The 25771-nt window shown below is 42.7% G+C and overlaps 1 protein-coding gene across 2 annotated transcripts in view; it reads left to right on the top strand.

Moving 5' to 3' along the window:
* LOC126285452 (cytospin-A) overlaps positions 1–25771 on the top strand; it is a 1067624-nt gene that overhangs the window by 261774 nt on the left and 780079 nt on the right. The window lies entirely within an intron of this gene.

Below are 25771 nucleotides of genomic sequence, written 5' to 3'. Positions count from 1 at the left end.
CGACCGACCACCTTGTCATCCTCTGCCAATGGCGTCATAGAATGCGGCATGGGGGAACTTGTGGTCAGCACATCGCTCTCCCGGCAGTTGTGGGCTTCCTTGACTTACGAGCCGCTACTTCTCGTTCGAGCAGCTTCTCAGTTGGCCTCACGAGCCTGTGTACACCCCGTACCAGTCCCCCATCAAGCACTAATTCGTGGTAGTGCTGGGAATCGAACCCAGGTCCTCCGCACAGTAGCCAGAGGCGCTGACCACTAGGCTGCGGACGCGCACTTTTATAACATACAGATCTTCACGTAATTTCAGATTTAGTGGAAGCTTTCGGATAATGTCGGTGTAATTTTATTTTTACTTCGCTTTGTTTCACCGTTTTCGCAATGTTAGTGTGATGGCATGGCATTAAGACAGACGTAACTGCTGGCGGAAAGAATATACAGGGCGTTAAAAAACAGTATTCCATATTCTCAGAGGTGATAGCATGGAAGGCAAAACTGTCGAATAAATATGGGCACTAAAATGCGTGCCTTAAGAGCTATGAAAACGTGTTCATCTTCGTTGCTGTGAAACACACTGCGTTACTACAAGCTCTTTTCTATTACAAACGACGCGCAGAAAGCAACAATTCGATTCACAAGATATGAACAGTTGGCTCTGAGCACTATGCGACTTAACTTCTGAGGTCATCAGTCGCCTAGAACTTAGAACCTAAGGACATCACACACATCCATGCCCGAGGCAGGATTCGAACCTGCGACCGTTGAGGTCGCTCGGCTCCAGACTGTAGCATCTAGAACCGCACGGCCACTCCGGCCGGCTATGAATAGTTATGTTGTTCTAAATTATAACATCTTTGTACACAGGCTGTATTGTCGTTTCTTGTTTTATGTCTGTATGACATGAACAATGCATAGCCATTAACATGCAGATGGAGGATGAGGTGAGGCTTGAAAATTATAGTCTGTTATGTATCAGCATTATCCTGTAAATTCTTTGCATCAAATACAAATGAAAATGTACCAATCATTTAATAGATATGGTCCCCTTCGAAAGCATTTTGAAACGCAAGAGAGTGTATATAAATTCTGTCCCAAAATGGGCTACTGCGTTGTCTCAATTGTAAGACCAGTTCGACTCTAATTTGAAGATGGCGGTACTACATGTGAGTCTACATTCTAATACACGCTTCTATGTAAGCAAATATTATTAGTGTATTAATTTAGAAAAAATAGCATGTTAATCAAAAGTCAAGTGTATGGTTTCCCGTCCACTGCGTGTGCCGATTATAGTGGGAAACCGCTCTTTGTCCTTCGTTTTGTATAGACGTATTCCGTTACTTGATGGAGAAATACAGCCACGTAGAAGCAGACGAATATATGGTCGCCTAATTCTTTATTAAGCGTTACACGTTTCCACGTTTCATCATCAGACTGAACCTGTGGAATAAAGCGCAGAAGGAGATTAACGATAGCAAATAAGTGCATAATAACGTAAGTATGCATCTCAATAATCCATGTACAGAATTTTCAATTAATATTATACTCACGTTTAAATCAAACTTTTCTAAAACCTCACGACAGTGAGAACATTCGAAGAGAACCAGTGCCAAACTGTGGCGATTAAGCTATCTAAGAAGCAAACGAATACCGTTATGTAGCGCGAGCATTGACCACAGAAATGAAGTCAAAGAGTAACTTTACAAAGAAACCAATACACAGCGACGAACTACTACATATCAGAACATCGTGAACAACTTGACAAAGACACGTTTGTGCAACTTTTATGAATGAAAATCTCATGTACTGACAGTAGGTAAAAATTTACGTAGCGTGAAATGTACGTCATTAGGTAGGATCGTGAACAACGTAGCAGAGATAGTGCAATGGAAAACCAGCCAAACTTGCAAATTTTACTTTTTTTGTTTACTTGATGACTGGTTTCGGTTGCAACTCCGTATGCGCAGTTTCACAAAACGTATATATTTTTGACGTGGTTTATGTATTTTTTGCAGTACAATTTTAACTATCTGGATGATTTGAAATGGGTCGCAGCCCGAAACTGGTCATCAACTGAATAAAAAAAAGTGAAATTGCCTGGTTTTCAATTGTACTGATCAACAGAAATTGCTGACCTGTAATTATTCCAGTATGCTAAAAGTTCGTTAACATAGATAGTCGTCAGGCAATAATCAGAACGGAAGACATGTTTGCAAATATTAGCTGGTGCAGTTCAATGTAAGAAATGAATGTAGATCAGCAATAAAATGTACGTTGTCAAAGAGTACGTTCACAACCACCATAAAATAAAGCGTTACTTAAGTGTTACCAAATGTAGTCAAAATTCAATATAGTAAATGATGTACAACACAATCATTTAGGTGAGCCCTTTATTTGTAATAATAGCTTCCTTTTTATTTCAAGTTGTTACCGCTAATCTTGGCTCACCTAATGATTCTGTTGTATGTCACTTATTGTATTTACAACTATTGTAATATGACTACATTTGGTGATACTTACTGTTCGTCACATTTTATTTTGTGGTGGTTGTAAACTTATTTTTTCACAACTTCGATCTATGTCAGTTTTATATTTACGTAGTACTACACCAGTTATTGGTTGCAAACATGTCTTCTGTTTTGGTTATGGACTAACGACTATCTCTGTTATGTTGTTCACGATGATACCTACCGACGCACATTTCATGCTACGTAAGTTTTACCTATTGTCAATATATGAGTGTTTCTTCCATAAGAGTGGCATGTTCTGACATGTGGTTCGCCGCTAGTTTCTTTGTAAGATATTCTTTGACTTCATTCGTGTGGTCAATGGTAGCGCTACTTACCGTTCTTCGTTTACTTTTCAGATAGCTTAAACGCCACAGGCAGTTTGGCAGTAGTGCTCTTCGAATGTGGTCATTTTCGTGTGCTTTTTACTAAAGTTTGATTTAAATGGAAGTACGATATTAACTGAAAATTCTGTACATGGATTAGTCATATTATGTACATATTTGCTATCGTTAATTTTAGTGTACCGTAGTCTAATGACGGAATTTGGAAAACGCGTAACGCTTAATAAAGAACTGTGCGATGAAGACCTTTCTGTATTTCGAAGTTGTGCCAAGGACGTGTTCGACTAACAGTTTTTTTGGTGTCACTTTCTCAACAGATGGTTAAGAACCCTTCATGAAGAACAAGAAACATTAAATGGGACGGCGTGCACTATGTTCTTTATTTCTTGCTGTAGTTAAGTGTTTAGTTACATGATACTCCAGTTCCCGCTCTCATGTGTGTTCTTCTGAGGTGATTTATGTTCAGTACTGTTTTTTTATCCGTTGCCGCATCTGTTTCTCTGCGTGCCTTAGCACCCAGTGGAGAAACGCGTTTTAGATCATTTCATCACTGTGATGTGTTTATAGATCATTCTGTTGCAAGTCACGTTTCCTTACCTTGCGTCCTTTACACGGATGTAAATACAAGTCATCGTATCACATATTGTAACAGCTAATATCTGAAGCGTCCAAATATCGAGTAAAATCGAGTAACAATGGAAGTCAGAGGCAAGTTGCATCCTACAAGCAAACGAAATTGTATCCAAGTGTCGCCTTATGTCCCGCCATCAGTATTTGTTCTATCATGCAGTGTGAATGTTCGGAGAACCTCCGTCAGCCTTTTGGCAGGTTGCTGTCAAATATATTTTTAATTCAGGCATCCATTTTTCGTGGCAATCGAATCTGCATCTGCACGCGCGTGTGTTGTCACTGTTATGACTGACGATACCAATCATAGACCTCAAGAAATAGATAATTTTGTGATAGAGGGAAGTCTATTAGAGGGGGAGGGGGGGGGGTAAAATGATAGAGGGAGACTATAATAAATAGTTTCAAGTGTATGTAGGTTGCAGTTGTTATGCAGATATGAAGGTATATTCACAGAACGGACCAAACGTGGAGAGTTGCATCAAAAAACCATTCTTTGAACTGAAAAGCGCGACAACAACAACAAAAGGAACAACAATATTTCTGTCGGATGTTTACTTCTTAGATGTTCACAAAATATATCGTAGTAGGCATAGTAGCTATTTGTCATCGAAGACTGAAACAGTCGCTTAGTTACTCGATTATTTGAGGTTTCCTGTCGGGCGAGAAAAGTGGCACAGTGGTTAACGCAGCACATTTGGCTCCGAAGACGGTTCAAGTTCGCGTTCTCTCTTTAAGGTTTTCCCTAAATCGCTTAAGACACTGCCGGTATGGTTCCTTCGAGAAGAACGCTGCTAGTTATGTAGGCCATTCTTCCTCTGATCCGATCAATCAGATCGGGCTTAGAAACATTAAAAGGTGCAGTGTTTTCTTTCGACTCAGAGGCAAGTTTCAATGCTGCTGTTAGCTTAGTAGTGTCTAAACGAATAACAGAATAAAAAAAGTAAATGGAGTGCTTGATGTAAGTGTTAAGAAAATGAGCAGCTACTCAAGTATGTGAACTTTGTAAATATGAAAAAAATGGTTCCGGATGAATCATCATTGGTAAAAACTAGAGAAATGAAATGATTCGGTAAACTGCATTAGTATATGTCTCTGTTCCTATAATAACAAAGAAAGAGAGGTAAATAATTGTCAAATTTACTACTTCGAGTATTTCTCCCTTTAGTTCTTTAAACGCAACAACTCACTTTCATGTTCATACATTCGTTTATAAAGCGTCTGGGAGACTTGTGTGGATAGGTGTTTGTTTACGGTGTGGCGTTTGTGCGGGAAAAGGTGCACAGAAGCAGATACTGAAACAACGGGTCTCAACGTTGATTCTAAGAGCTACCAACTGCACAAGCTGCGTTCCTCGGCCGATCTGTTGTATGACCTTTTTTGCGGCTATATAAACCGGTGCCGCGTGTTCATAAATATCCCCCGTCAGAAATAATTGGCTAAGCAATTAATTAGTGTTAGAGCCGTCAGCGTATTGCACGGGCGTCAATTTATCTTATTTTGGCTGGCCGAGATTCTCCGCATGTCCAGCTCAGGAACCGTCCACCCACGCTGCGTCCGCCGCTTGTTGTTGTTCGCCGTCGGCGCGTGAGACCCAGAACTTCCCGACGGATCGCACTGTTCCGTGAGTGTCGGGGATTTTATCTCTGGTCTGACGCAAAGGCCGAGCTTTTCCTGCACATCTGCGGTTCGCCGCAGGTTACTCTGCAACGCATGTTTCCGATTGCTGTGTTACTTGCGGCGTTTTGGTATTCACGGACATTTAGGCAAAACATATATCTAAGCCCAGAGCCACGATGTGTCATTCTGTATATACGCGTAACTTCGAATATTTGCATTGGAAAAAGTTCTTATCTCCAGAATCACACAAGAAAGAGAAGAAGAGAAGATGATGCGATTACTTGAGAGATTTAGGTATTGAAATCCGTGATTTACGCTTTTTGATGACCGCTACCTGTACCTGCGTGGTCAGCGCGACAGACTGTCAATCCTAAGGGCCCCGGTTCGATTCCCGGCTGGTTCGGAGATTTTCTCCGCTCAGGGACTGGGTGTTGTGTTGTCCTAATAATCATCATTTCATCCCCATTGACGCTCAAGTCGTCGACGTGGCGTCAAATCGAAAGACTTGCACCAGGCGAGCGGTCTACCCGACGGGAGGCCCTCGTCACACGCCATTTATTTATTTTTACGCTTTTTGATGACCACGCGCGACATTCTGCGCATTTTCAGTCGGCTTTCAGCACTACTACACACTATTTCTTCAGCGGTCGACGAAAACCACGATACCAACATTGTAGTGCAAAACTGGCGCGTCATTCAGAAAGTGTGTCTTTCGTTGTGTAGTAGTGTATCGAGTCCACACCGCATGCCACAGAGGCGTTACAGTAATTCCGTGTAATGAGTCTACACTGACAACCTTGTTCTAAAGATACGTTGTTGAGCATTAAAATTAAAGCACCATGGAGGCGACATGCAATAAACATACAATCGCCATCAAGTTTACCACATGCTTGTACTGCATTTCAGCACAACCACACAGAGTAGCTGGGGTTATCTGCATCTATTGCTGGCGGACAAAAATATGAGAATACGAGGAACACAACACATAACCGTGCCTAATTCCAAGTAGGAAACCTCTTGAAATTCATAGCAGCCTCCAGTTGTCTCATAATCGATAGATAATATCGATATCTGGCGACCTTGGTGGTCCTAGGAGATGCGACAATTCATTCTCTTGCTGACAAAACCAGCCCTGCGTGATACGAGCTGTGTGGACCGGTGTCCTGTCGGCTTTGAACACAGCATCACATTTGGAGAAGAAACATTGTACCATAGGTTTCACACGATCAGCCGTAACGGTCACATAATCATTGGCTGTTTGTGACCTTCCAGAGTAGCCATGAAGCCCATCGAATAAAACGATATGACTACCCATATCTTCACCGAAGTCCCACCGTTTTTCACGCTTGGGATCTAAACTCGGCCAGAACTTTCAAACGTTGTGAAAAAAGACTCATCCGATAAAACGACGTTCTTCCGTTGCTCCGGTTTTATGGCTTCGGCACCACGTTTTCCTGTTGCTGTAATTTGCATCGCTGCTGAGAGGTTTTGCAATTCCGGCTCGCCCTCGACCTCGTGTTTAAGGAGCTCCCGTCGTGCTATTTCGGTGTTCGCGCTTGCGACATTCCGTTCTTCAGTGAATTTTGCAGATGTCGTCCTCTTATTTTTCGTCCAGTCCTCTTCAGTGACCGTCTGTCACAATTACTCAACACACCCTTTCGTCGGGGTTGTGACTTAGCGGATGATGTTTTCCCGCTTTTCTGTATGCAGTATAAAGCTTTTTACGGGGCCTCCTGAATCACCAAACACTTTGGCTGCCTTGGTTACGGAAGCACCCACCATGCGACCACCAACTATTTGCCCATTTCTGAAATCGCTCAGCTCCGATATAATGCACTCACCACTGCGCAGAACACCGTTATGACGGCGACTGACACTTGCAACCTACCTTGCAAGAGCAAGTGGAGTATCAACTGAGGCGGTGCAGTCGGCAGCAGTGAACTTCAGCTCTAAGGGAGACGAATGGAAACGTAAACTCAGAGAGAAAAGAAAGGAAGATTGTTATTAAGCGCCCCGTTGAAGACTAGCTCATTGCAAACGGATTATGGTCACGCAATGGGCAAAGCTGAGGAAGAAAATCGACCATGTTTTTTTCGTAAGAACAAACTCGGCAGTTGGCTTAAACAATACAGATTAATCCCAAATCTCGATAGCCAGACGAGGATTTGAACGTCACTCTTCTGGAATGCTACTTCAGTGCCATGAGCACAGTAGCAACTCTCAAAGGGATACAAGCAGGTGGCAATTTTCCGACATACGTAATTCCAACTGTTGTCTGTCAAAAGGCTACGCTAGGTGATTCAAATTGCTTCAATAAAATGTTCCTCTCCATATCTCCTTATTTGGTTGGGTTTTTGCCACCCCGTACCTTGCATTGTAATGAGATGAGGGCAGCGACCACGGCTGTCGGTTGTCATACGATCCAGCAATCAGTAGAGCGTTTGGGATGGTCCACAAGCGGATGACCCAGAAGTGCAGTCAGCATTTTGATTCCTAGTCTATAGTTTCTTTGGCCAGACTATTTGCATTGTTTACAAGTAAAGTAAAAAATGGTTCAAATGGCTCTGAGCACTATGGGACTTAACTTCTGAGGTCGTCAGCCCCCTAGAACTTAGAACTACTTAAACCTAACTAACCTAAGTACATCACACACACCCATGCCCGAGGCAGGATTCGAACCTACGACCGTAGCGGTCGCGCACTTCCAGTCTGTAGCGCCTAGAACCGCTCGGCCACTTCGGCCGACAAGTAAAGTTACTCTCTCTCTCTCTCTCTCTCTCTCTCTCTCTCTCTCTCTCTCTCTCTATCCTGAAATATCACAACAAAAAGAATAAAATTAAGTTCTGTGGGACTTCAACAGTGCTACCCGCGGCAGACACGAGAAGTGTATTTCTTCCTACAATCTTTACTTCCTTTTCTTTTATTTGTGTTGTATTTTAACCCCTCTCCCTTTGTATCCTACGAAAAATCTTGTATTCATTTTTTTACTTCTAGACAACACCTTGGTAATCTTGTTCAGGTGTAATAGAGTAACATACAGGGCTATTATGAAGTATTTATTTTCAGAGCTCTAAATTTTCCCACGTTTTTCATGATTGATGCGTGAATAGAACCGTGAAGTCACCAAGTTTGCATTTTGCAATCTACAAATATTCTGTCAGTGCCCCTCTGGTTACACGACACACGTCCAAGCGGTAGTCAAGTTCGTTCCATACTTAATGTAGCAACATCGTGTGAATGGTCACCACGGCAGCGTTGATGCGTTCTGCAGCTATTTTAGTATTCTTGGAAAAGTCATGCGACGTGGAGAAGGGGTGGGGGTGCATTGAAAAAGAGCCACGTCGTCTTCACGACTAACCCTAATCCAGCGACGCGGTAGTTCTGCGTTGAGTTAGCGCCGAACATCGATACTGCATTGAGTGGACGCTCCGTCGTGTTCCAAGATGAAATTTCGCAATCTACAATCACTTGTCGAAATAGCTGCAACCGCAACGTATCAAGCAAGAGATAGCTGTTATAGCCTTTCACAGAAGGAAAACAGCCCATACTGCTTTTTCTGTCACTGTCCACAGAAAACATTACTCTTCGGTGAATCTCATTCATGCACCACTGTGTCTTGAGGATTTTCAGTGCGCTGCACTCTCAAATTGCGACGATTAACACTTCCAGTTAAGCAGAAGGTTGCTTTTTTGCTGAATATCAGCTTTCTTCCTTTGTGGCCATTTTATCAAGGCACTGCACAGTTGAATGCAGATGCAAACGCGCTGAGTCTATGTTTGGATCCACGCATCAGTCATGTGTACACGTGTAATACATTCGGAAAACGAATGAATCATTTATAGTAGCCCTGTATTGTTGTCCATTCTGACTCCGTATCTGTGAGTTTCATGAAGGTATAGAATTTTCGACCTGCCGTCCTATAGTAACACGATGTGTGCGGCATGTTGGTCTCAAAGGCTGGTACCCATCATCTTTCCAGGCCCGAAAATTTAGATTACAGACAGTGTCCTCGCTCCGAGCCAAACACGGTATGAAATGAATATTCACTCGGTTGAAAATCCCCCAGTCTTACGGCTCGCGAACTTGCGGCAAAACTGACGCGCAAATTATCCGCTTCTACGCAGGTAGAGAAGACAGCGGGTCCGCGGTCGAGAAGAACGGACGGCGGCGCGGGTAGCGCATGCGGCCACGTAAATCGCGGTAATTGCCCCGCGGAAGGCAGCGGCGATCGGGCCGCTCTTAATTACGCCTCGGCGTCCGTAGTAGCAGCCGGAGCCAGCGTGCGCTGACAGGCGGCCGGCGCTGTCGGTCCTGGGACAGCGGCAATTTAGCATGTAAATGTTTGACGAGCGGGCCTGATTCACTGCGCCGGCGGCTCCGTCCACTGCGCGCGGAGCACGGGACCCGTGGCCGTCGCTTCAGGCGCGGCGTTTGATGTTGTTGCAGTGTTACGCAACTCTGAGTAACTTTACATTCGTTTGCCGCCTTTTCTTTTAGTTTTTAACAAACCTAGCATGCCATCTAACCTGTGTTAAAGTCAACCACCTTTACTGCAATTTTGTCATATGATGACATGATGGAGACCGTGGCTGTCGTTTGAAGACAAATGTCGATGGTGTTAGGACGGCAACCAGCCACAAATTTACTTTCAGTTCCTTTATTCAAAGGGTACCATTACCGGTTTCGAATCGTTGTGATTCATCCTCAGACGGTTTACATGCTTTCTTTATGACATGTGGTGTGTTTTTTTACAGATTAATTGTCTTAAAATGTAAATAATACATAATTATAAACACGACACACATATACGGTTGCATTACAGATTTTCGTTGTATGTGACTTATGTGAAACGTCGGTTTCGAGTGTTTGTTTTCATAAAATTCTTCCAACAGATGTAAATGCATTCCCACTGCATTTTTATTGTTGCATAAGTAAATTGTTCTCACTGAACACTTAGGATTTGTCACTGAGAAGATTTCTACCACACGCACCACATGTTTTGATACCTACAAAGAGCTTTTACACTAGTACAGAGACATTGCATTTTTGAGTTGCTATTGCTAAATTAATTATAAAGTTTATATATATATAGAACTGTATAGGTAAAATAGTATATTATTTAATTACATTTAGCATCATGAGAATTATAGTAACATATAAATTTGCTACTTGATCTGCAGATAGGTGCACTAATATTATTTACTTTGGAGGCTGGAAAGTAATTTTTGGAAATTTTTTAGGAAAGGGGTGTTAGCTAACTCTGTTTGTTCGTTAAGGATATAGTCTGGGGTGCTGTTTTTGTGTGTGTGTATTTCTAATTCTTCTAAAATATTCATAGTGGCTCCTTTTTCTGCTAGATGCAAAAATTTTAGGTTGTCCTCAGTGTTTCCCACTAAATGGTTTTCTTCAGCAATATGGGCTGCAAATGCTGATTTGTTCTAGTTACCAAATCTGAGAGCATCAATATGTTCTTTGTATCTAATTTCAAAACTTCTGCCTGTCTGTCCAATGTAGAATTTTGGGCATGTATCACATTTGAGTTAGTATATTCCTGATTTACGGTAGGGACTCTTCGAGGTATTTACATCATGGATTACTTTTTGTTTTAATTTTTTATTTGTGGAAAAGCTGTTTGTGATATTTTTCTTCTTTTTAAATAAGTTTGTTATTTGGTATGAAAGTGGGTCTATGTTTGGGAGAGTAGCGTATTTTGGTTTGGCTTCAGTGGCACACTGATTTGGCTTGAAGTGGCTGCTGTGAAGTGGATCTGCGGTTTTTGTTTGTATTTTGTTGTGGAGTTTTTCTATCATTGTGGGTTTATATCCATTATTATGAACAAATGTATCATAGCATCTGTGATACTCAAATGTTTGTAACTTCTTTGTATGTATCAAAACATGTGGTGCGTGGTAGAAATCTTCTCAGTGACAAATCCTAAGTGTTCAGTGAGAACAATTTACGTGTGCAACAATAAAAATGCAGTGGGAATGCATTTACATCTGTTGGAAGAATTTTATGAAAACAAACACTCGAAACCGACGTTTCACGTAAGTCATATGCAACGAAAATCTGTAACGCAACCATCTGTGTGTGGCGTGTTTATAATTATGTATTATTTATATTTTAGGACAATTAATCTGTAAAAAAAAACCACACCACATGTCATAGAGAAGGTATGTAAACCGTCTGAGGATGAATCACAACGATTCGAAACTGGTAATGGTACCCTTCGAATGAAGGAACTGAAAGTAAATTTGTGGCTGGTTGCTGTCCTAACACCATCAACCATCTTTACTGTTTCAATGTCGTAAAGCTTCGTAATGGTACAATAAACGTTGCCGGCCTTGGATGAAACTCGGGCGTTGCTTTACTGCTGCAACTGCCCAATGAACAGCATTCCGCAGTTTAGTTTCAGCATTGTCGAGCTTGAGAGGCCGTACCTGACAGCAGTTTCAGCAATATAATGTAGATTCCCTCCATGCTTGCAGTTGCAAGTTGACCATCACAAAATCGACGAGTCACCAGGATGCGAGACTGTCACCTTCTCTCGTTACTGTCATTACATTTTTCGTTTCCCCTGGTACAGTGCGGATGAACAATACGGCTACTGCCAGAGTTACGGTGCCAGCAGCGTTAGTTCACGCATGGCGTGAAGAAGTGTTAGTAGTGGGTAGGCTGCTGGGCACCGACGACATCCTCTGGTTCAGCTTCTGCTTCCACCGTACTCGCAACATTGCAGTTTGGTCGTCAGGGAGAGCAGTCTGATCATAAAATCTGCGTGGGTAAGGAGGGGGGGGGGGGGGAGCATCTTCTTCCCTGTAGTTGCCGGTTTGTAGGCTGTATTGAGCTCAGTTGGCAGTACCAATCGGATTTAGTGTAATACAGGGCGCTGCAGTCTGGAACCGAGCGACCGCTGCGGTCGCAGGTTCGAATCCTGCCTCGGGCATGGATGTGTGTGATGTCCTTAGGTTAGTTAGGTTTAATTAGGTCTAAGTTCTAGGCGACTGATGACCTCAGAAGTTAAGTCGCATAATCCTCAGAGCCATTTGTAATACCGGGGCTCGTGGATATTACGTCGCCCATATGCTGCGATTAAGCTCAGGTATAACGCTCGCCTGTGTATGTCCACTGATGTTACAGCACACCAGCGAGTCCCTTATGAGGAAATACACTGAGCAACACAATTAAAGAATCACTTTTCGAAACTCCGTAATTATTTCCGATTGTGACGCATCATTTTGAATTTTGGCTCAAAGGTGCCTACATCCTTTTTCGGTAATGACTCCAAAGTATGGCGCCCTGCGGAATCACCCTCAAGCTCGGCGACGCTTCAAACAGAATGTCGAGACATGCGAAAAAAGCCCAGAGCTCAGACGTTCATGTCAGGTGTAAAGTGGGTTAATGGAGTCATATTGGCACCAAATGTCACTACAGTTCTGCCCAAGGCCACCCTGGACGTGTCATACGACGGGAACGTCATAGCACCCCACTTACCCACATTTCATCCCTTCTTTTGACGCCTCTGCAGTGGAGGTTAGAACCGTAACGCCCAGCGTTGAAATCACGCTGTTTCCCTATGGGTGGCCGAGGAAAACGTTTCAGACACACCGCAGCTTGTAATCCACACGAAAAGACATCAGGGGGATTGCATAAAGAGCGTCCATGAAACCACCCCTTTCCATGATGCGTTGATTCCCACACATTTTCCGTTCGTAAGCGAACAATTGGAATTGCTATGAGCAACAGACGAGATGAAGATGAAATGGGAGATATGATACTGCGTGAAGAGTCTGACAGAGCACTGAAAGACCTGAGTCGAAACAAAGCCCCTGGAGTAGACAACATTCCATTAGAACTACTGACAGCCTTGGGAGAGCCAGTCCTGACAAAACTCTACCAGCTGGTGAGGAAATGTATGATACAGGCGAAATACCCTCAGACTTCAAGAAGAATATAATAATTCCAATTCCAAAGAAAGCAGGTGTTGACAGATGTGAAAATTACCGAACTATCAGTTTAATAAGTCACAGCTGCAAAATACTAACGCGAATTCTTTACAGACGAATGGAAAAACTGGTAGAAGCCGACCTCGGCGAAGATCAGTTTGGATTCCGCAGAAATGTTGGAACACGTGAGGCAATACTGACCCTACGACTTATCTTAGAAAATAGATTGAAGGACAGGCAAACCTACATTTCTAGTATTTGTAGACAAAGAGAAAGCTTTTGACAATGTTGGCTGGAATACTATCTTTCAAATTCTGAAGGTGGCAGAGGTAAAATACAGGGAGCGAAATGCTATTTACAATTTGTACAGAAACCAGATAGCAGCCATAAGAGTCGAGGGGCATGAAAGGGAAGCAGTGGTTGGGAAGGGAGTATCACAGGGTTGTAGTCTCTCCCCGATGTTATTCAATCTGTATATTGAGCAAGCAGTAAAGGAAACAAAAGAAAAATTCGGAGTAGGTATTAAAATCCATGGAGAAGAAATAGAAACTTTGAGGTTGCCGATGACATTGTAATTCTGTCAGAGACAGCAAAGGACTTGGAAGAGCAGTTGAACGGAATGGATGGTGTCTTGAAAGGAGGATATAAGATGAATATCAACGAAAGCAAAACGAGGATAATGGAATGTAGTCGAATTAAGTCGGGTGATGCTGAGGGAATTAGATTAAGAAATGAGACACTTAAAGTAGTAAAGGAGTTTTGCTATTTGGGGAGCGAGATAACTGACGATGGTCGGAGTAGAGAGGATATAAAATGTAGACTGGCAGTGGCAAGGAAAGCGTTTCTGAAGAAGAGATATTTGTTAATATTGAGTATAGATTTAAGTGTCAGGAAGTCGTTTCTGAAAGTGTTTGTATGGAGTGTAGCCATGTATGGAAGTGAAGCATGGACGATAAATAGTTTGGACAAGAAGAGAATAGAAGCTTTTGAAATGTGTTGCTACAGAAGGGTGCTGAAGATTAGATGGGTAGATCACATAACTAATGAGGAGGTATTGAATAGGATTGGGGAGAAGAGAAGCTTGTGGCACAACCTGACTAGAAGAAGGGATCGGTTGGTAGGACATGTTCTGAGGCATCAAGGGATCACTAATTTAATATTGGAGGGTAAAAATCGAAGACGGAGAGCAAGAGATGAATACGCTAAACAGATTCAAAAGGATGTAGGTTGCAGTAGTTAGTGGGAGATGAAGAAGCTAGCACAGGATAAAGTAGCTTGGAGAGCTGCATAAACCAGTCTCAGGACTGGAGACCACAACAACAACAAACAGTGAGCAACAGAACAATGTTCTTGACAACCTTTAACACAAGTGACTCCCTCGAACGTTTTAACTATTTTCTAGGGACACTGTGGAGCTGCACCTCTATTAAAAGTGATTTCACATCTTTGGAGAGCACCGCGACCACAATTTTTCCTCTGGTGTACAGCGTGGAACCAGATGGGACTGTTCAAAAGTAATCGAAGAAATTTGAATGCTATCTGAAACAGCAAAGGGTACTCATACTTTTCAGGTCCTCCTGTTTTGCGACGTGATCACGGATGTGTGCAGCATTGACACATACTTGAATAAAGCAAGAAAGGGTTCCTCTGCGTCCCACTACTTTGGCAGTACTGTCAGTGCCACCCGCTCACTTTTGTTGAGCACTTAAAAAGTTTACCTGCGCAGAGAAAACCTGTGGGAGGGTCCTGGCTGCCTGCTAAGCATGCCAGAACTTAAGAGGTGTCAAGTGGGTGCCTGCCTGCAGGCGTCTAGGAGTCTCACCACATGTGTTCTCTGCTCAGGTACATTTTTAAACTTCCTGTAATTGTGTTGCACAGTGTAGTTCCAAACATCCCTGTGTGGTTACACCACTCTGCAAGTATTATTTTATCCCTCATTTCTGTCCTCTCACAATGTCAGTTTCTTTCCACTCTGCTAGGGTGAATCTTACTATCCACTGCAACGTTACCAACATTGGCATTTTATCAGAATTGGACCGTTTTGGTTCACACACTAATTTGTTATGAGAATTATGTCTCAAAGGATATGATCTCTCATGAGCTAACTTCGTTTTATGTTTTTGTCAACTGTAAATCGAGCTTAGCGTCGACATTGTCTCTTGGTAAAGTGGCTAGACTACAGCAACACGGTATCGTTGGTGTTACAGTGAGCGTTATGTTTACGTTTATAACGTGTTAGAATATTTGTTGTGTTTTGAGGTGATTTTTTTCTTACAATTCTCGCATCAGCTGACTGTGTTACATTCCTATTAGTTGATGTCAGAACTTCGCTAGTCCAGCATATTGGATTCATCTAAAATCATCGTATTTCAAACATCTGCTTTCTTGGTGTCTAATTTTAAGAGCTTGTACGTATAAAAATCTGCACACGCCCTCTGAAAGGCAGATTATTGTAAGTACAATGTATTGGGATGGCATGTCAGGAATCGAGGTGCCGAGTTAAAAAAAAAAATCCTTTCTAAGCTTTTAAAAATGCGACTTTGTTACAATCCTCAGCTGCAAATACCACCACCCGCCATTGTGCTGCAGCAGAAAATGCACGCATTGTTACGGTGGAAAACTTTTAATTGGAGCACATGTGGGCGTCACACCATACAAAATTCTCGTAGCTCGAGAGCGTTTTCAATTGTGTTAGATCAGGCGTTTACCTCGCCCCATAGCTGAGGTCACTAACAACTGGCAGTGCGGTGACGCACAACTTACAAGCAGCCAGTTCGAATCCCAGCGGTGGATGAAATTTTAACTGCCAATATTTAGTGGGCGAGGGGAGGAGAGGTGGTGGCGTATAGTTGCTCGTCATCAGAATTATGGCAATGTCCTGCATTAAAATATAAATTTCTCTGCAGTGTCTCCGAGAATGAGGGCATGTGACACCGGTGATACGTCTGTCGGATGGGGACGTTAAGCACTGCAGTCTCTTCTCTAAGGGTAACTGACCTGAGCGTAGGGTGCAGTTTTTTGCGTGCTATTGTCTGCAGTCTGTATGATGTTTTTTATTAGCTGTTAGCCGCAGCTACACTCGCATATTAGTAATTTTGTTGTGATGAGTTCATAAATGGGTCAAATGGCTCTGAGCACTATGGGACTTAACATCTGACGTCATCAGTCCCCTAGAACTTAGAACTACTTAAACCTAACTAACCTAAGGGCATCACACACATCCATGCCCGAGGCAGGATTCGAACCAGCGACCGTAGCGGTAAATTGTGATTAACTCCCTTACTCCGGGCAGTAACGTTTAAACATTGACTTGTAACGTCAGGATTGTAGTTGAAACCTGCCTGTCAAGCTTTTACGCTATAAAGAAGCCTGCTATTCACCCAGTCACAAATGTGAACCAGCATCGTATACGCAGATTTTCACTGTGGCATTATCTGTTCCGTTGCATTGTGTCACATTCACGCACTAACAGGTGAATCGCGTTCCGAGTCCCTTTCCTTTCCCCGCACCAGCCGTAAGGAAAAAAAGTATGTAGGCCTTCGTTCTCATGAACGATTTACTAGATCCTCCACTATCGTAAAGTATCAGGCAATCAGTTTTAATGGTGTTGTCATGCTCCACGATGTTACATTACGCGATAAAGAGTCAGACGGCATTACGAACTTGTCGGCGTGAAGTTTATGATATCTTAGATTTATCTTTACAGAAAGATCTCGTTTGCTTTTTGGACCTTTTAACTTATCTCTACGATGAAATAATTTATAATATCAGTAACGTATTCAGTGTGCTATTATTTATATTCGAAGTGTTTAAAAGAACATACGGCAAGTCTGCGCTATTACACTGCTGTCTGTTCGTCTGTGTGTCGCACATTTGGTATCAACTGTAACTGGGCGATTTGGTTCTAAAGCCTAACAATCATTCAGAGTGATCAAAGCACGCCTCTCTCTCTCTCTCTCCCTCCCTCCCCCCCCCCCTCTCTCTCTCTCTCTCTCTCGCTCGCTCGCTCGCTCTCTTTCTAGCCGCTATGTAGTCATACGCATTCACTTCACGGTAGTCTCTTCCATTGGCATTCAGCAATGGTACTTGTGTTTTGATAGAGGGGAGATAGTACATTTACCCGCTAACCTGTAAATACATTTCCATATTTAACAAGTACAGTAAATATTTTATGCCTCACCTCAACATTCTCCAAGATTTCTTGTCCGCGGCGCATACCTGATCTCTTTTTTACTGACGTCCAAAAACACAGAGAGTCATGAAGTGGTCCAAGTTGAAATTCCTTTGAGATTTTTGAGTTTGCAGGCATCAAGAGACAATAACATTTTACTGAAATCGGAATCTTGTTGCTACTTAACGTCGCCTGAAGAGTTTATGGAACAGCCGAAAAAGAACAATAATAGAGATGTAGGATGAAACGAGGAGAACGAGTAAGAAGAGTGCATTTGGGTCGGACCAAACATTCTGAGGATACTCCTATCGAGCTAATTCATATGTCTGCAGCCACTTAAAACTGTGCAACGTGAATTAGGCCTTAAGAATAGATGTTCGCTTAATGATAGCGTAAAATAAAGAAAGCAGGAGACTAACAAAATAACATTATTCGACTGCAAAGTAATCCCCATTGCCACAGTATACTTTAGATTACACGATGAACATCTGTAAAGGCTTTCTTGTGCAATCAATACTTCGATCTCACATGTCACTGAATATCCAGTACGTCTGAGATAGGACCGGTTCGAGAGCATTTTTCCCCCACAAGCGACGTGTTATTTGGCGCCTTCCGCCCCGACCCGCTCAGACATGAGTTATCTTTCTTTGGATATTACTAAGACATTCAAGAATAAATTTAAAGGAAGTTACAGTGGTACATCTACTTGTACACTTACTCCAGTATTAAAGAAAAGAGGTTGAGGGAGGAAACAGTTCATTTCCACATAAGATAATTCCTGAGATCTTTAAAGGAAAATAGTGCAAGAGATTTGTTATTATGTATCCAAGGCGGATCAGAATTAATAGAGGAAACCGATGCATTTGAAAGTATACGATAACATAATCAAAAACATTCTGGTGAGCGGGTCGCAAACGGCTAAGTACGTGTGATTACTAGCCGTCAATGACTTCAGTGTGAAATACTGCTCTAGTTAGAACAAACGAATTTGAATCGGAATCATTCCGATGCAGTCTCCCTACTACCTGGATCCAAGTATCATCCATGTACTACTTTACTTTGCGCAACGTTATGGAATTTGTTCATTCGTAATGATAGACAGTCGCATTTTTCTGCTGCTACCAGAGGGCATCTTATGTGCCAGTATGGTCCAAGATGGACTCGTCAGACATGGCCTGCACTTGGCTTTCATCGTCACCTGGTCTCAGTCCTCTGGATTTCTATGTCGTCGTTTCGTAAGCCGAGTGTACAGCTCTCTCGTTGATATGGTCGAAAAACAGAAGCAGCAGATTGTACAGTCTTGTCAAGATCTACGAGATGATTCTGGGATGTTTGTAAAAAATCTCAACTCAATACAGGACAAGTCCAGTACTACAGTACTATACATGCGAGGACGAGATATGCGACACTTCCTTTAACAGTTACGAGTCTGTAAATTGTAAAGTGTGACTCGCTAAAGCACCATTGTGAGCTATAGGTGGAATTTTGGCACAGTTAGAGGGCACTTAATTGAAAAGTTTACATTTAAATAAATTTTTACTGACTCGGACAATAAATCATACTGAAGTCAGTCGCGGCTCCTAACCATATGTTCGCAATTACAACGCAAACGACTCGTTTGCAGACCCATGGTTAATGGAAAGGTTTTGCTTCTCCTAATGTTATCTTCTACTTTCGCCAAAGTCAATTCTCGCTACTATTTTTCATCCTGTGTATCAGTTAAACTTGGGAGCCAGAGTGCTCATCTCAGACTGACGTCCCAAGCGCCCGCTTGCGTCGGTTGGTCATTAATTAGGCTCTGGTTGCAAAATACACTATGTGATCAAAAGTATCCGGACACCACCAAAAACATACGTTTTTCATACGAGGTGCATTGTGTCGCCACCTACTGCCAGGTACTACATATCAGCGACCTCAGTAGTCATTAGACATCCCGAGGGAGCAGAATATGGCGCTACGCGGAACTCGCGGACTTCGAACGTGGTCACATGATTGGGTGTCACTTGCGTCATATGTCTGTATGAAAGATTTCCACACTCCTAAACATCCCTAGATCCACTGTTTCCGATGTGATAGTGAAGTGCAAACGTGAAGGGACGCGTACAGCACAAAACCGTCTGTTGACGGACAGAGCTGCCAACAATTGAAGATGGTCGTAATGTGTAATAGGAAGCTATCTATCCAGACTATCACACAGGAATTCCAAACTGCATCAGGATCCACTTCGAGTACCATGAAAGATAGGCATGAGGTGAGAAAACTTGATTTTCATGGTCGAGCGACTGCTCATAAGGCACACCACGCCGGTAAATGTCAAACGATGCATCGCTTGGTGTAAGGAGCATAAACATTGGACAATTGAACTGTGGAAAAACGTTGTGTGGGGTGACGAATCACGGTACACAGTGTGGCGATCCGATGGCAGGGTGTGGGTATGGCGAATGCCCGGTGAACGACATCTGCCAGCGTGCGTAGTGCCAATAGTAAAATTCGGAGGCGGTGGTATTGTGGTGTGGTCGTGTTTTTCATGGAGGGGGCTTGCACCCCTTGTGATTTTGCGTGGTACTATCACAGCACAGGCCTACACTGATGTTTTAAGCACATTCTGGCTTCCCACTGTTGAAGAGCAATTCGGGGATGGCGATTGCATCTTTCAACACTATCGAGCACCTGTTCATAATGCACGGCCTGTGGCGAAGTGGTTACACGACAATAACATCCCTGTTATGAATGGACTGGCCTGCACGGAGTCCTGAGCTGAATCCAATAGAACACCTTTGGGATGTTTTGGAACTCTGACTTCGTGCCAGGCCTCACCGACCGACTTCGATACCTCTTCTCAGTACAGCATGGTCTGTCCTTCCCCAAGAAACCTTCCAGAAGCTAATTGAACGTATGCCTGCGAGAGTGGAAGCTGTCATCTTTCATAATGCTAAGGATGAGCCAACACCATATTGAATTCGAGCATTACCGATGAAGGGTGCCGCAAACCGGTAAGTCGTTTCCAGCCAGGTGTCCGGATACTTTTGATCACATGGTGTATATCTGCAGGGGAGCGAACAGAATAACAGTATCATACTACTTAAGCTACATCCACATACAAGTTGCGGCTTAAACGTTCGGTCAATCGTCTCAGAAAATGAAGGAAACAAGAGATAGAAACAGAATACCTTTAGTGGCCTTCAAAGTAACCGCCATTAGCTACAGCCCACTTCTGACGTTGGTTGTAAAGCTGTCGGATAGTTTCAGCAAACGTTTCCTGTGGAATCCATCGAAGCACCGTTGTCACGCGTTGTTGGACCTCCGCATCATTACAAGGGATGTGAGCTGGTATTACTGATACGATGTGGAAACCAAGCGACAGTCAATGGCGCGGTGTTTGTCGCCCTCCCCGCCTTCCAAAAACCTCGGCTGGCAAAATCAAAGAGTAAGATGAAGTTGTTCGTCTTTTTCGATAGCGAGGGCTTGGTCCATCATGAATTTCGATCCGAGGGAGTTGGAGTAAACGAACACCATGGCATTGACTGTCGCTTGGTCTCTTAATCGTGTTTTTAACACCAGGGCTCATTTCCTGTAATGGTGCGGATATTCAACAAAGCATGGCCACCGTACTTCGGGCGATTCCATAAGACGCCTTTGCTCACAGTTTCCAATACCTTTTGACTCAATGTCTACAGTGTGATTTAGCTAATGGCGATTACTCAGAAGACCATTAAAGGTATTTTGTTTATTTAATTTTGCGAGACCATTCACCGAACTTCTCAGACGCACCTTGCACATGCTCCTGAAGTCAGTGAATAGACCATACCGGACTGTACTACGCGCCCAATTACCGATCTTCTATCATATTCGATCTGCTTATTACACGAGAGAGAAACGTATATATTCATCTCTACACATCCTAATCTCTATATTATTCTTGTGGTCCATACGTATTGTTGAAGTCTTACTGGAGTATGGTTCTCTAAATTTTCACAGGGTTTCGCGGGAACAAAGCCACCTTAAACTTCCTGGCAGATTAAACTTTGTGCCTGTACAGCCTTGAACCCAGAATGTAGCTCTTACCGACGGAGCTGTCGAGGCAGCACTCACGAGTCCTCGCCATAGCTTCACTTCTTCCTGTACCTTTCTCCTAATCTCCAAACTACACACAAGCGAAAACTTGCATGCGGCGCTAGCAGTCCTTGAAGAAATGTTCCATCTTCGAACCCTGGTCAGACCCGCAGTTTTAATCTGCCCCAAAGTTTCAAAGCATCTCATACTCCTTTCCACGATGAAAGATTTATTCTGAAAACAGTCGTCTGAGTTGTACCTCTACACTCATCGGCCATATACTTTCTTCCAGGAGCGCTAGTCTCTTTAGTGGTGCATGAAAGATTATGTTGACGTACGTCCTGAGACCGTCTCTGCTACTAGAGGATCCTGTAGGTGTCGCTCAGGCTCTCGAGATCAGCATTCAGCACCTCTTTTTATCGTTGGTTAGGCAGCATCATCGATGTGAACGTTAATGAGGAGGTGACCATCAAGCAGGGGGCTATCAGCTCAACAAGTACAGTGTCGTCACTTAACGCTACACTTGTGCTGCCTAATGCGCACTCTATAATTAGTAAGTGCTATTGCATGTTTAGCACACGCGGCAGTGTACGTCGGAGCGTTCCCTTGTGTTCTGCAAACAGTCTGTTGGGTCTTTTATCCGTTACATCAAACATTATTAGGGACAGTCAAATGAAAAAAAGACTGACTGAAAAAACGTAAGTAATCGCAGTAACTGTTAATACATTTATCCCGCTGTCAGACAAGGCGGCCAATGCCTTCATCGAAAATAGGTTGCGGTTGCCTGCAGAAGCATGATTTTAACAAGACGTCCGTCTCTTCGACCGAAGAAAAACGACGTCCACAAGTGTCTTTCTTCCGGGCTCCAAATATACGGAAATCGCACGGGAGAGATCGTGACTGTACGGAGGATGTATTAGAGCTTCTCAGCGGAACTTCTGCAGCGTAGTCGCAACATGTGGGCGGGTCCACATGTTCAGGATTTAAACAAATTCTCATACAGTTACCTTGCAACAGCGGACTATACTACTCAGAGGTCGATAGCAAGCACTTAATCGATAGTTTCCCACTGAGAACTGTTCGTTCCTTCAACTTAAATTTTCACATATTAAATGCTTGTTACTTACGAAGCATAACGTATACTTTAGACTACAACATTAAATTACTTGAAACTTGCTGTCGCTTTTCGTACCAAACAATTCAAATATATATTTCAGCTGATCAAGTATAATGTGACTCACGTATTCACTTTTAGTTTCCTCTTTAGAAAGTATACCTTAAGTTGCTCGCACTAATCGTACGCCAGAGCCGCCTTTTTTCGCAGTGATATATCACTTTTTGTAGGGGACAGCTTCCATAAGCTGAACTCACCGAACGTGATATGAAGGCACTGTACAGAAAACATTGTTCACACAAAATCTGTGTCTTGTTCCGTAGATGTAGTCATATCGACTGATGGTTATGAATATAACTTCCTATTGAATTTAGATTTTGGTAATATTTTGGATATTTTTTGTATGTTTTCGACAGTTCTTTCGCAACTCAGCTCATTATGTATGTCCTAAGTTAGTTCTAGCTGCGTAATTTCCTGAACTGGTAATTGTCGTTTAACTCGTTGTCATTTTGAGGCACACGGTGTTATTTTGTTCGTCATACGCTATACTTGGGTTTGGTCCCGCAGTACCGTCTCGGTTTCCATCACCAATTACCTAGCTTACAGAGTAAAAGTTAAGAATAACGTGATAGGCTCCATCATAGATGAGAAATGGAAGTGTTCTGAGGACACGTTAACCGTTGCAGAACGAATCCGCATTACAGTATCATGCCGCTCGAACCGCGCTAAGTTTCACGCTGCCTCTGTTTCATGTAACCTGTCGCAGGACCTGTCAGAAAACAGATACGTGTGAGAAATAAGTGGAGCGTGAGAGTGGTGTTTAGGCTGTCAGGAGCGCAGACAATTTTCACAAAATTTTCACAGCTACTTGTCCTGTCAACGCCTATTTCGCAGGCGTGGAAACGATGCAGTGAAAGCTTAAATGCTGCAAGTCGGAGATCTGGGCCTCCCCATCAGTCATCTGTGCGGTGGGTTCTCCTTGCTTGCAGTTTCCAGTAATTTTCAGCGGGTTTTATTTTTGCTGCTGTGACAACCGGACATTTTTTAGCTGTAAAGACACTTTCGGACTAGAGTAACCTTGAAATACAAAGTTGAAAGCCTTACGATTGTTAATTCTTTAATTTTCTTTATTTTGTGTCGCAGCTTCTGTTACATTCAGATGTATCGGTGATCAGTAGCGAACACAATTTTCGTTGCCAAACCCATAACCTATAGTTGAAGTCACGTACATCGTTGAAGTCAACATAAAAACAGGGTATTTAATGGATGTGATTGCTTCAGGTTCTGATTCGGCAAGTATGTAATGAAACAATTAGGGGCCTCTCAGACCATTTGTGCGCTGTACGTTACATTGGTTTATCCCTGTACCGTAATGTTGCGATTTTAAAAAGGCAATCTCATTCTGTGTATCTTATAGACTTTGTGCATTTAGTAAACCCGTGATTCTTTAAAGAATAGAACCTCCCTTGTGAAAAACGGCTTCTAACATATGCTTATTTTACAAATGAGTTGACTTAATGTGTTAAATATCTGACGTTAAGCATAGAGGCGAAAGAAAGTTTCGTAAAGGTCTGAAATTACGTGTACCGTTTGCTGTATGCCGCTAAGCGATCTCGTTCTCAAATTCTGGATGAATATGGCGTGGGTAAATTGCGTGCCGTGAATTACGCTCCCTCAAGAGTGTGTACAATTTCTAACTGTAATACTTGTCTTAATGTGTGAAGATTAGATACCGCTTAACATGTAGATTGACAGAATTTAAAAATTTTAAATTCGGTGAGTAATTACATGAAATGTTGAACACTAAATTTTCGTTGTCTCTAGAAGCCGTCCGATAGCCAAACTGCAAATGAGACCATGCACCATAAAGCATGAAACCTGAAACGGGTTACCCGTTTAGTGATGTGGATAAACAGTCCATGGACACAGCGTCGCCACTGACTTAAAATTGGCGCTGTGGTCGTCATAACTTTGGAAATCTGGTCGCTCCTGGAAACTGGGTACAGACTTTTTTCAGTCCAAAATTCTCACGAATTTCTGCCACTTTTGCCCGTGTACGGAAGGGCGTCTCAACGGTTTTCCGTATGTATGTGGATGAAGAAGATCCTTGATAGCTTGCTAAAGCTTCATTCAGTTTTACACTGTAGAGCTGTTTTAGTGAAGTCTGAGTGACGCAGCCATTCTTTGCACTAGAAGAGAAGAAACGAGAGCGTGAAATTTCAAGGTCAAAAGGATGTCCGCTCCAAGAACTGGGACTCCCTCTGCGACCGGTCTGCCTCGAGCATGGATGTGTGTGCTGTCTTTAGGTTAGTTAGGTTTAAGTAGTTCTACGTTCTAGGGGACTGAAGACCACAGATGTTAAGTCCCATAGTGCTCAGAGCCATTTTTTTACAACCTTCTTAGATCATTTGCAAATTATGTTAAGTTCGCCGAGTTTATATTTTACGAGATCTCCTTTGGACTTGCATAGACACAAAAACTGGTGTTTGCGTACGTTGTTTTAGACGTAACAAGACAAAATAAGTGCGGGGCGAGAGAAAGCTATGGGCAAACAAGTGGTTTATGCAAAGAAATAAATTCACCCATGTTCTGTTACTTACAGCGTTGGGAACAGCTGATTTTTGGAATTACCTGTGAGTGGATGTAACATGTATTTCGGAAATACTGAACATCAAACCGTTCTTAAAGAAAAAGAATAGTCATGAGACAGGCTGTAGGTGCGGGAAGAGGCTCATGCTATATTATGGTCTCTCGCTACTGGCAGATGTTACCCGTACTTCAAATTCAGTGCAGTTGTATCCCCACAGTTATTATCTAAAGTGATTCCCGAAACCTGCAGCGTGTTTTATAGTTTCCTGAGGAAATAGATCATGGTAAGAGAAAATAAATAAAACAAAAGATGTTCGTGTAAACTTTATCAATTTATTCTTGTGTTTAAATAAAACCGCCTTTTCCTGCTGCCACTTAATTTATTTATGCTAGACGCGTTTCGCCTTTTTCTTCTTCTAAGGCATCATCAGTCGGATCTATAAAGATACAGTTTTGTTATTTTTAGATTATTAAACAGTTCAAGTCGCAATTTTTATGTAAAAAGGTAATTACTTACGATTTGCTGATCTGGTCTAGGAGGTCGTTCTACTAGTTTATTACCGACATATAAGCACAACTTTGCGTTCTGATCTTCTTCACTCTGTTCACCATGTTTCTCCTTCTTTTTCGTGGTGTACTATTGTAGTTCTGCCACTCGATATATCATGATGGTTATACCGTGTGTGTGTGTATGAGAGAGAGAGAGAGAGAGAGAGAGAGAGAGAGAGAGAGAGAGAGAGAACTTAAGAGTGTGTTTGTTTGTTTTTTGCGGGGGGGGGGGGGTCGTTTGAACTGTATGGGGTTGAA

The sequence above is a fragment of the Schistocerca gregaria genome, chromosome 8, assembly GCF_023897955.1.
Source record: "Schistocerca gregaria isolate iqSchGreg1 chromosome 8, iqSchGreg1.2, whole genome shotgun sequence".
Lineage (NCBI taxonomy): Eukaryota > Metazoa > Arthropoda > Insecta > Orthoptera > Acrididae > Schistocerca > Schistocerca gregaria.
This window is presented reverse-complemented; position numbering and strand designations above follow the sequence as displayed.